The sequence below is a fragment of the Girardinichthys multiradiatus genome, chromosome 17 (assembly GCF_021462225.1).
Source record: "Girardinichthys multiradiatus isolate DD_20200921_A chromosome 17, DD_fGirMul_XY1, whole genome shotgun sequence".
Taxonomy (NCBI): domain Eukaryota; kingdom Metazoa; phylum Chordata; class Actinopteri; order Cyprinodontiformes; family Goodeidae; genus Girardinichthys; species Girardinichthys multiradiatus.
The window spans coordinates 25,563,512-25,577,241 of record NC_061809.1 but is presented as its reverse complement, the minus strand read 5'-3'; the positions used below and the strand labels follow the sequence as shown (position 1 = coordinate 25,577,241).

At 31.3% G+C, this 13,730-nt stretch overlaps 1 protein-coding gene across 1 annotated transcript in view; it reads left to right on the top strand.

Annotated features, from left to right (window-relative positions):
• gnsa (glucosamine (N-acetyl)-6-sulfatase a) overlaps positions 1 to 13,730 on the top strand; it is a 46,472-nt gene that overhangs the window by 30,641 nt on the left and 2,101 nt on the right. The window lies entirely within an intron of this gene.

The following is a 13,730-nucleotide window of genomic DNA, read 5'->3' as shown; positions in this document are numbered from 1 at the left end:
TAGTATGAATGTTTTACTACCACATGTATAGTATGACATTTTTTAGACCACATACTATCAGTATGATGTTTTAGGGCCAAATATATGTATGATGTTTTTAGGGCCAAATAGTATAGTATGATGTTTTTAGGGCCAAATAGTATAGTATGATGTTTTTAGGGCCACATAGTATAGTATGATGTTTTGTAGGGCCAATAGTATAGTATGATGTTTTTAGGGCCACATAGTATAGTATGACATTTTTTAGACCACATAGTATAGTATGATGTTTTTAGGGCCACATAGTATAGTATGACGTTTTTAGGCCACATAGTATAGTATGATGTTTTAGGGCCACATAGTATAGTATGATGTTTTAGGGGCCAAATAGTATAGTATGATGTTTTAGGGCCAAATAGTATAGTATGATGTTTTTAGGGCCAACATAGTATAGTATGACTGTTTTTAGGGCCAAATAGTATAGTATGATGTTTTTAGGGCCAAATAGTATAGTATGATGTTTTTAGGGCCAAATAGTATAGTATGACGTTTTTAGACCACATAGTATAGTATGATGTTTTTAGACCACATAGTATAGTATGATGTTTTTTAGACCACATAGTATAGTATGACATTTTTTAGACCACATACTATAGTATGACGTTTATAGGGCCACATAGTATAGTATGACATTTTTTAGACCACATACTATAGTATGATGTTTTTAGGGCCAAATAGTATAGTATGATGTTTTTTAGGGCCAAATAGTATAGTATGATGTTTTTAGACACATAGTATAGTAGAATTTTTTAGACCACATACTATAGTATGATGTTTTTAGGGCCAAATAGTATAGTATGATGTTTTTTAGACCCAACTAGTTATAGTATGGTTTTTTAGGGCCACATAGTATAGTATGACATTTTTTAGACCACATAGTATAGTATGACGTTTATAGGGCCAAATAGTATAGTATGACATTTTTTAGACCATATAGTATAGTATGACATTTTTTAGACCACATAGTATAGTATGATGTTTTTAGGGCCACATAGTATAGTATGATGTTTTTAGGGCCACATAGTATAGTATGATGTTTTTAGGGCCACATAGTATAGTATGATGTTTTTAGGGCCAAATAGTATAGTATGATGTTTTTAGGGCCAAATAGTATAGTATGATGTTTTTAGGGCCACATAGTATAGTATGATGTTTTTAGGGCCACATAGTATAGTATGATGTTTTTAGGGCCAAATAGTATAGTATGATGTTTTTAGGGCCAAATAGTATAGTATGATGTTTTTAGGGCCAAATAGTATAGTATGATGTTTTTAGGGCCAAATAGTATAGTATGATGTTTTTAGGGCCAAATAGTATAGTATGATGTTTTTTAGACCACATAGTATAGTATGACATTTTTTAGACCACATACTATAGTATGATGTTTTTAGGGCCAAATAGTATAGTATGATGTTTTTAGACCACATAGTATAGTATGATGTTTTTAGGGCCACATAGTATAGTATGACATTTTTTAGACCACATACTATAGTATGATGTTTTTAGGGCCAAATAGTATAGTATGATGTTTTTAGGGCCAAATAGTATAGTATGATGTTTTTTAGACCACATATTATAGTATGACATTTTTTAGACCACATACTATAGTATGATGTTTTTAGGCCCAAATAGTATAGTATGATGTTTTTAGGACCAAATAGTATAGTATGATGTTTTTTAGACCACATAGTATAGTATGATGTTTTTAGGGCCAAATAGTATAGTATGATGTTTTTAGGGCCAAATAGTATAGTATGACGTTTTTAGACCACATAGTATAGTATGATGTTTTTAGACCACATAGTATAGTATGATGTTTTTAGGGCCACATAGTATAGTATGACATTTTTTAGACCACATAGTATAGTATGATGTTTTTAGACCACATACTATAGTATGATGTTTTTAGGGCCAAATAGTATAGTATGATGTTTTTAGGGCCAAATAGTATAGTATGATGTTTTTAGGGCCACATAGTATAGTATGACATTTTTTAGACCACATACTATAGTATGACGTTTTTAGGGCCACATAGTATAGTATGATGTTTTTAGGGCCACATAGTATAGTATGATGTTTTTAGGGCCAAATAGTATAGTATGATGTTTTTAGGGCCAAATAGTATAGTATGATGTTTTTAGGGCCACATAGTATAGTATGACATTTTTTAGACCACATACTATAGTATGACGTTTTTAGGGCCACATAGTATAGTATGATGTTTTTAGGGCCACATAGTATAGTATGATGTTTTTAGGGCCAAATAGTATAGTATGATGTTTTTAGGGCCAAATAGTATAGTATGACGTTTTTAGACCACATAGTATAGTATGATGTTTTTAGACCACATAGTATAGTATGATGTTTTTAGGGCCAAATAGTATAGTATGACGTTTTTAGACCACATAGTATAGTATGATGTTTTTAGACCACATACTATAGTATGATGTTTTTAGGGCCAAATAGTATAGTATGATGTTTTTAGGGCCAAATAGTATAGTATGATGTTTTTAGGGCCACATAGTATAGTATGACATTTTTTAGACCACATACTATAGTATGACGTTTTTAGGGCCACATAGTATAGTATGATGTTTTTAGGGCCACATAGTATAGTATGATGTTTTTAGGGCCAAATAGTATAGTATGATGTTTTTAGGGCCAAATAGTATAGTATGATGTTTTTAGGGCCACATAGTATAGTATGACATTTTTTAGACCACATAGTATAGTATGATGTTTTTAGGGCCACATAGTATAGTATGATGTTTTTAGGGCCACATAGTATAGTATGACATTTTTTAGGGCCACATAGTATAGTATGATGTTTTTTAGACCACATAGTATAGTATGATGTTTTTAGGGCCACATAGTATAGTATGACGTTTTTTAGGGCCAAATAGTATAGTATGACGTTTTTAGACCACATAGTATAGTATGATGTTTTTAGACCACATAGTATAGTATGATGTTTTTAGGGCCACATAGTATAGTATGACATTTTTTAGACCACATACTATAGTATGATGTTTTTAGGGCCAAATAGTATAGTATGATGTTTTTAGGGCCAAATAGTATAGTATGATGTTTTTTAGACCACATATTATAGTATGACATTTTTTAGACCACATACTATAGTATGATGTTTTTAGGCCCAAATAGTATAGTATGATGTTTTTAGGACCAAATAGTATAGTATGATGTTTTTTAGACCACATAGTATAGTATGATGTTTTTAGGGCCAAATAGTATAGTATGATGTTTTTAGGGCCAAATAGTATAGTATGATGTTTTTAGGGCCACATAGTATAGTATGACATTTTTTAGACCACATAGTATAGTATGATGTTTTTAGGGCCACATAGTATAGTATGATGTTTTTAGGGCCACATAGTATAGTATGACATTTTTTAGACCACATAGTATAGTATGATGTTTTTAGGGCCACATAGTATAGTATGACGTTTTTTAGGGCCAAATAGTATAGTATGACGTTTTTAGACCACATAGTATAGTATGATGTTTTTAGACCACATAGTATAGTATGATGTTTTTAGGACCAAATAGTATAGTATGATGTTTTTTAGACCACATAGTATAGTATGATGTTTTTAGGGCCACATAGTATAGTATGATGTTTTTAGGGCCAAATAGTATAGTATGATGTTTTTAGGGCCAAATAGTATAGTATGATGTTTTTAGGGCCACATAGTATAGTATGACATTTTTTAGACCACATAGTATAGTATGATGTTTTTAGGGCCACATAGTATAGTATGATGTTTTTAGGGCCACATAGTATAGTATGACATTTTTTAGACCACATAGTATAGTATGATGTTTTTAGGGCCACATAGTATAGTATGATGTTTTTTAGGGCCAAATAGTATAGTATGACGTTTTTAGACCACATAGTATAGTATGATGTTTTTAGACCACATAGTATAGTATGATGTTTTTAGGGCCACATAGTATAGTATGACATTTTTTAGACCACATACTATAGTATGATGTTTTTAGGGCCAAATAGTATAGTATGATGTTTTTAGGGCCAAATAGTATAGTATGATGTTTTTTAGACCACATAGTATAGTATGACATTTTTTAGACCACATACTATAGTATGATGTTTTTAGGGCCAAATAGTATAGTATGATGTTTTTAGGGCCAAATAGTATAGTATGATGTTTTTAGGACCACATAGTATAGTATGATGTTTTTAGGGCCACATAGTATAGTATGATGTTTTTAGGGCCACATAGTATAGTATGACGTTTTTAGACCACATAGTATAGTATGATGTTTTTAGACCACATAGTATAGTATGATGTTTTTAGGGCCACATAGTATAGTATGACATTTTTTAGACCACATAGTATAGTATGACGTTTATAGGGCCAAATAGTATAGTATGACATTTTTTAGACCATATAGTATAGTATGACATTTTTTAGACCACATAGTATAGTATGATGTTTTTAGGGCCACATAGTATAGTATGATGTTTTTAGGGCCACATAGTATAGTATGATGTTTTTAGGGCCAAATAGTATAGTATGATGTTTTTAGGGCCAAATAGTATAGTATGATGTTTTTAGGGCCACATAGTATAGTATGACGTTTTTAGGGCCACATAGTATAGTATGATGTTTTTAGGGCCACATAGTATAGTATGATGTTTTTAGGGCCAAATAGTATAGTATGATGTTTTTAGGGCCACATAGTATAGTATGACGTTTTTTAGGGCCAAATAGTATAGTATGACGTTTTTAGACCACATAGTATAGTATGATGTTTTTAGACCACATAGTATAGTATGATGTTTTTTAGACCACATAGTATAGTATGACATTTTTTAGACCACATACTATAGTATGATGTTTTTAGGCCCAAATAGTATAGTATGATGTTTTTAGGACCAAATAGTATAGTATGATGTTTTTTAGACCACATAGTATAGTATGATGTTTTTAGGGCCACATAGTATAGTATGATGTTTTTAGGGCCAAATAGTATAGTATGATGTTTTTAGGGCCAAATAGTATAGTATGATGTTTTTAGGGCCACATAGTATAGTATGACATTTTTTAGACCACATAGTATAGTATGATGTTTTTAGGGCCACATAGTATAGTATGATGTTTTTAGGGCCACATAGTATAGTATGACATTTTTTAGACCACATAGTATAGTATGATGTTTTTAGGGCCACATAGTATAGTATGACGTTTTTTAGGGCCAAATAGTATAGTATGACGTTTTTAGACCACATAGTATAGTATGATGTTTTTAGACCACATAGTATAGTATGATGTTTTTAGGGCCACATAGTATAGTATGACATTTTTTAGACCACATACTATAGTATGATGTTTTTAGGGCCAAATAGTATAGTATGATGTTTTTAGGGCCAAATAGTATAGTATGATGTTTTTTAGACCACATAGTATAGTATGACATTTTTTAGACCACATACTATAGTATGATGTTTTTAGGCCCAAATAGTATAGTATGATGTTTTTAGGACCAAATAGTATAGTATGATGTTTTTAGGACCACATAGTATAGTATGATGTTTTTAGGGCCACATAGTATAGTATGATGTTTTTAGGGCCACATAGTATAGTATGACATTTTTTAGACCACATAGTATAGTATGATGTTTTTAGACCACATAGTATAGTATGATGTTTTTAGGGCCACATAGTATAGTATGACATTTTTTAGACCACATAGTATAGTATGACGTTTATAGGGCCAAATAGTATAGTATGATGTTTTTTAGACCACATAGTATAGTATGATGTTTTTAGGGCCACATAGTATAGTATGATGTTTTTAGGGCCAAATAGTATAGTATGATGTTTTTAGGGCCAAATAGTATAGTATGATGTTTTTTAGACCACATAGTATAGTATGACATTTTTTAGACCACATAGTATAGTATGATGTTTTTAGACCACATAGTATAGTATGATGTTTTTAGGGCCACATAGTATAGTATGACATTTTTTAGACCACATAGTATAGTATGATGTTTTTAGGGCCACATAGTATAGTATGACGTTTTTTAGGGCCAAATAGTATAGTATGACGTTTTTAGACCACATAGTATAGTATGATGTTTTTAGACCACATAGTATAGTATGATGTTTTTAGGGCCACATAGTATAGTATGACATTTTTTAGACCACATACTATAGTATGATGTTTTTAGGGCCAAATAGTATAGTATGATGTTTTTAGGGCCAAATAGTATAGTATGATGTTTTTAGGGCCACATAGTATAGTATGACATTTTTTAGACCACATAGTATAGTATGATGTTTTTAGGGCCACATAGTATAGTATGACGTTTTTAGGGCCACATAGTATAGTATGATGTTTTTAGGGCCACATAGTATAGTATGATGTTTTTAGGGCCAAATAGTATAGTATGATGTTTTTAGGGCCAAATAGTATAGTATGATGTTTTTAGGGCCACATAGTATAGTATGACGTTTTTTAGGGCCAAATAGTATAGTATGACGTTTTTAGACCACATAGTATAGTATGATGTTTTTAGACCACATAGTATAGTATGATGTTTTTAGGGCCACATAGTATAGTATGACATTTTTTAGACCACATACTATAGTATGATGTTTTTAGGGCCAAATAGTATAGTATGATGTTTTTAGGGCCAAATAGTATAGTATGACATTTTTTAGACCACATACTATAGTATGATGTTTTTAGGGCCAAATAGTATAGTATGATGTTTTTAGGACCAAATAGTATAGTATGATGTTTTTTAGACCACATAGTATAGTATGATGTTTTTAGGGCCACATAGTATAGTATGATGTTTTTAGGGCCAAATAGTATAGTATGATGTTTTTAGGGCCAAATAGTATAGTATGATGTTTTTAGGGCCACATAGTATAGTATGACATTTTTTAGACCACATAGTATAGTATGATGTTTTTAGGGCCACATAGTATAGTATGATGTTTTTAGGGCCACATAGTATAGTATGACATTTTTTAGGGCCACATAGTATAGTATGATGTTTTTTAGACCACATAGTATAGTATGATGTTTTTAGGGCCACATAGTATAGTATGACGTTTTTTAGGGCCAAATAGTATAGTATGACGTTTTTAGACCACATAGTATAGTATGATGTTTTTAGACCACATAGTATAGTATGATGTTTTTAGGGCCACATAGTATAGTATGACATTTTTTAGACCACATACTATAGTATGATGTTTTTAGGGCCAAATAGTATAGTATGATGTTTTTAGGGCCAAATAGTATAGTATGATGTTTTTTAGACCACATAGTATAGTATGACATTTTTTAGACCACATACTATAGTATGATGTTTTTAGGCCCAAATAGTATAGTATGATGTTTTTAGGACCAAATAGTATAGTATGATGTTTTTAGACCACATAGTATAGTATGATGTTTTTAGGGCCACATAGTATAGTATGATGTTTTTAGGGCCAAATAGTATAGTATGATGTTTTTAGGGCCAAATAGTATAGTATGATGTTTTTAGGGCCACATAGTATAGTATGACATTTTTTAGACCACATAGTATAGTATGATGTTTTTAGGGCCACATAGTATAGTATGATGTTTTTAGGGCCACATAGTATAGTATGACATTTTTTAGACCACATAGTATAGTATGATGTTTTTAGGGCCACATAGTATAGTATGACGTTTTTTAGGGCCAAATAGTATAGTATGACGTTTTTAGACCACATAGTATAGTATGATGTTTTTAGACCACATAGTATAGTATGATGTTTTTAGGGCCACATAGTATAGTATGACATTTTTTAGACCACATACTATAGTATGATGTTTTTAGGGCCAAATAGTATAGTATGATGTTTTTAGGGCCAAATAGTATAGTATGATGTTTTTTAGACCACATAGTATAGTATGACATTTTTTAGACCACATACTATAGTATGATGTTTTTAGGGCCACATAGTATAGTATGACGTTTTTTAGGGCCAAATAGTATAGTATGACGTTTTTAGACCACATAGTATAGTATGATGTTTTTAGACCACATAGTATAGTATGATGTTTTTAGGACCAAATAGTATAGTATGATGTTTTTTAGACCACATAGTATAGTATGATGTTTTTAGGGCCACATAGTATAGTATGATGTTTTTAGGGCCAAATAGTATAGTATGATGTTTTTAGGGCCAAATAGTATAGTATGATGTTTTTAGGGCCACATAGTATAGTATGACATTTTTTAGACCACATAGTATAGTATGATGTTTTTAGGGCCACATAGTATAGTATGATGTTTTTAGGGCCACATAGTATAGTATGACATTTTTTAGACCACATAGTATAGTATGATGTTTTTAGGGCCACATAGTATAGTATGACGTTTTTTAGGGCCAAATAGTATAGTATGATGTTTTTAGACCACATAGTATAGTATGATGTTTTTAGACCACATAGTATAGTATGATGTTTTTAGGGCCACATAGTATAGTATGACATTTTTTAGACCACATACTATAGTATGATGTTTTTAGGGCCAAATAGTATAGTATGATGTTTTTAGGGCCAAATAGTATAGTATGATGTTTTTTAGACCACATAGTATAGTATGACATTTTTTAGACCACATACTATAGTATGATGTTTTTAGGCCCAAATAGTATAGTATGATGTTTTTAGGACCAAATAGTATAGTATGATGTTTTTAGGACCACATAGTATAGTATGATGTTTTTAGGGCCACATAGTATAGTATGATGTTTTTAGGGCCACATAGTATAGTATGACGTTTTTAGACCACATAGTATAGTATGATGTTTTTAGACCACATAGTATAGTATGATGTTTTTAGGGCCACATAGTATAGTATGACATTTTTTAGACCACATAGTATAGTATGACGTTTATAGGGCCAAATAGTATAGTATGACATTTTTTAGACCATATAGTATAGTATGACATTTTTTAGACCACATAGTATAGTATGACGTTTTTAGGGCCACATAGTATAGTATGATGTTTTTAGGGCCACATAGTATAGTATGATGTTTTTAGGGCCAAATAGTATAGTATGATGTTTTTAGGGCCAAATAGTATAGTATGATGTTTTTAGGGCCACATAGTATAGTATGACGTTTTTAGGGCCACATAGTATAGTATGATGTTTTTAGGGCCACATAGTATAGTATGATGTTTTTAGGGCCAAATAGTATAGTATGATGTTTTTAGGGCCACATAGTATAGTATGACGTTTTTTAGGGCCAAATAGTATAGTATGACGTTTTTAGACCACATAGTATAGTATGATGTTTTTAGACCACATAGTATAGTATGATGTTTTTTAGACCACATAGTATAGTATGACATTTTTTAGACCACATACTATAGTATGATGTTTTTAGGCCCAAATAGTATAGTATGATGTTTTTAGGACCAAATAGTATAGTATGATGTTTTTTAGACCACATAGTATAGTATGATGTTTTTAGGGCCACATAGTATAGTATGATGTTTTTAGGGCCAAATAGTATAGTATGATGTTTTTAGGGCCAAATAGTATAGTATGATGTTTTTAGGGCCACATAGTATAGTATGACATTTTTTAGACCACATAGTATAGTATGATGTTTTTAGGGCCACATAGTATAGTATGATGTTTTTAGGGCCACATAGTATAGTATGACATTTTTTAGACCACATAGTATAGTATGATGTTTTTAGGGCCACATAGTATAGTATGACGTTTTTTAGGGCCAAATAGTATAGTATGACGTTTTTAGACCACATAGTATAGTATGATGTTTTTAGACCACATAGTATAGTATGATGTTTTTAGGGCCACATAGTATAGTATGACGTTTTTTAGACCACATAGTATAGTATGATGTTTTTAGGGCCAAATAGTATAGTATGATGTTTTTAGGGCCAAATAGTATAGTATGATGTTTTTTAGACCACATAGTATAGTATGACATTTTTTAGACCACATACTATAGTATGATGTTTTTAGGCCCAAATAGTATAGTATGATGTTTTTAGGACCAAATAGTATAGTATGATGTTTTTAGGACCACATAGTATAGTATGATGTTTTTAGGGCCACATAGTATAGTATGATGTTTTTAGGGCCACATAGTATAGTATGACGTTTTTAGACCACATAGTATAGTATGATGTTTTTAGACCACATAGTATAGTATGATGTTTTTAGGGCCACATAGTATAGTATGACATTTTTTAGACCACATAGTATAGTATGACGTTTATAGGGCCAAATAGTATAGTATGATGTTTTTTAGACCACATAGTATAGTATGATGTTTTTAGGGCCACATAGTATAGTATGATGTTTTTAGGGCCAAATAGTATAGTATGATGTTTTTAGGGCCAAATAGTATAGTATGATGTTTTTAGGGCCACATAGTATAGTATGACATTTTTTAGACCACATAGTATAGTATGATGTTTTTAGGGCCACATAGTATAGTATGATGTTTTTAGGGCCACATAGTATAGTATGACATTTTTTAGACCACATAGTATAGTATGATGTTTTTAGGGCCACATAGTATAGTATGACGTTTTTTAGGGCCAAATAGTATAGTATGACGTTTTTAGACCACATAGTATAGTATGATGTTTTTAGACCACATAGTATAGTATGATGTTTTTAGGGCCACATAGTATAGTATGACATTTTTTAGACCACATACTATAGTATGATGTTTTTAGGGCCAAATAGTATAGTATGATGTTTTTAGGGCCAAATAGTATAGTATGATGTTTTTAGGGCCACATAGTATAGTATGACATTTTTTAGACCACATAGTATAGTATGATGTTTTTAGGGCCACATAGTATAGTATGACGTTTTTAGGGCCACATAGTATAGTATGATGTTTTTAGGGCCACATAGTATAGTATGATGTTTTTAGGGCCAAATAGTATAGTATGATGTTTTTAGGGCCAAATAGTATAGTATGATGTTTTTAGGGCCACATAGTATAGTATGACGTTTTTTAGGGCCAAATAGTATAGTATGACGTTTTTAGACCACATAGTATAGTATGATGTTTTTAGACCACATAGTATAGTATGATGTTTTTAGGGCCACATAGTATAGTATGACATTTTTTAGACCACATACTATAGTATGATGTTTTTAGGGCCAAATAGTATAGTATGATGTTTTTAGGGCCAAATAGTATAGTATGACATTTTTTAGACCACATACTATAGTATGATGTTTTTAGGCCCAAATAGTATAGTATGATGTTTTTAGGACCAAATAGTATAGTATGATGTTTTTTAGACCACATAGTATAGTATGATGTTTTTAGGGCCACATAGTATAGTATGATGTTTTTAGGGCCAAATAGTATAGTATGATGTTTTTAGGGCCAAATAGTATAGTATGATGTTTTTAGGGCCACATAGTATAGTATGACATTTTTTAGACCACATAGTATAGTATGATGTTTTTAGGGCCACATAGTATAGTATGATGTTTTTAGGGCCACATAGTATAGTATGACATTTTTTAGGGCCACATAGTATAGTATGATGTTTTTTAGACCACATAGTATAGTATGATGTTTTTAGGGCCACATAGTATAGTATGACGTTTTTTAGGGCCAAATAGTATAGTATGACGTTTTTAGACCACATAGTATAGTATGATGTTTTTAGACCACATAGTATAGTATGATGTTTTTAGGGCCACATAGTATAGTATGACATTTTTTAGACCACATACTATAGTATGATGTTTTTAGGGCCAAATAGTATAGTATGATGTTTTTAGGGCCAAATAGTATAGTATGATGTTTTTTAGACCACATAGTATAGTATGACATTTTTTAGACCACATACTATAGTATGATGTTTTTAGGCCCAAATAGTATAGTATGATGTTTTTAGGACCAAATAGTATAGTATGATGTTTTTTAGACCACATAGTATAGTATGATGTTTTTAGGGCCACATAGTATAGTATGATGTTTTTAGGGCCAAATAGTATAGTATGATGTTTTTAGGGCCAAATAGTATAGTATGATGTTTTTAGGGCCACATAGTATAGTATGACATTTTTTAGACCACATACTATAGTATGATGTTTTTAGGGCCACATAGTATAGTATGATGTTTTTAGGGCCACATAGTATAGTATGACATTTTTTAGACCACATAGTATAGTATGATGTTTTTAGGGCCACATAGTATAGTATGACGTTTTTTAGGGCCAAATAGTATAGTATGACGTTTTTAGACCACATAGTATAGTATGATGTTTTTAGACCACATAGTATAGTATGATGTTTTTAGGGCCACATAGTATAGTATGACATTTTTTAGACCACATACTATAGTATGATGTTTTTAGGGCCAAATAGTATAGTATGATGTTTTTAGGGCCAAATAGTATAGTATGATGTTTTTTAGACCACATAGTATAGTATGACATTTTTTAGACCACATACTATAGTATGATGTTTTTAGGCCCAAATAGTATAGTATGATGTTTTTAGGACCAAATAGTATAGTATGATGTTTTTAGGACCACATAGTATAGTATGATGTTTTTAGGGCCACATAGTATAGTATGATGTTTTTAGGGCCACATAGTATAGTATGACGTTTTTAGACCACATAGTATAGTATGATGTTTTTAGACCACATAGTATAGTATGATGTTTTTAGGGCCACATAGTATAGTATGACATTTTTTAGACCACATAGTATAGTATGACGTTTATAGGGCCAAATAGTATAGTATGACATTTTTTAGACCACATAGTATAGTATGACGTTTTTAGGGCCACATAGTATAGTATGATGTTTTTAGGGCCACATAGTATAGTATGACATTTTTTAGACCACATAGTATAGTATGACATTTTTTAGACCACATACTATAGTATGACGTTTTTAGGGCCAAATAGTATAGTATGATGTTTTTAGACCACATAGTATAGTATGATGTTTTTAGGGCCACATAGTATAGTATGATGTTTTTAGGGCCAAATAGTATAGTATGATGTTTTTAGGGCCAAATAGTATAGTATGATGTTTTTAGGGCCAAATAGTATAGTATGATGTTTTTAGGGCCACATAGTATAGTATGATGTTTTTAGGGCCAAATAGTATAGTATGATGTTTTTAGGGCCACATAGTATAGTATGACATTTTTTAGACCACATAGTATAGTATTATGTTTTTAGGGCCACATAGTATAGTATGATGTTTTTAGGACCACATAGTATAGTATGATGTTTTTAGGGCCACATAGTATAGTATGATGTTTTTAGGGCCACATAGTATAGTATGACGTTTTTAGACCACATAGTATAGTATGATGTTTTTAGACCACATAGTATAGTATGATGTTTTTAGGGCCACATAGTATAGTATGATGTTTTTAGGGCCAAATAGTATAGTATGATGTTTTTAGGGCCAAATAGTATAGTATGATGTTTTTAGGGCCACATAGTATAGTATGATGTTTTTAGGGCCAAATAGTATAGTATGATGTTTTTAGGGCCACATAGTATAGTATGATGTTTTTAGGGCCAAATAGTATAGTATGATGTTTTTAGGGCCAAATAGTATAGTATGATGTTTTTAGGGCAACAAAGTATATAGTATGATGTTTTTGGACCACATAG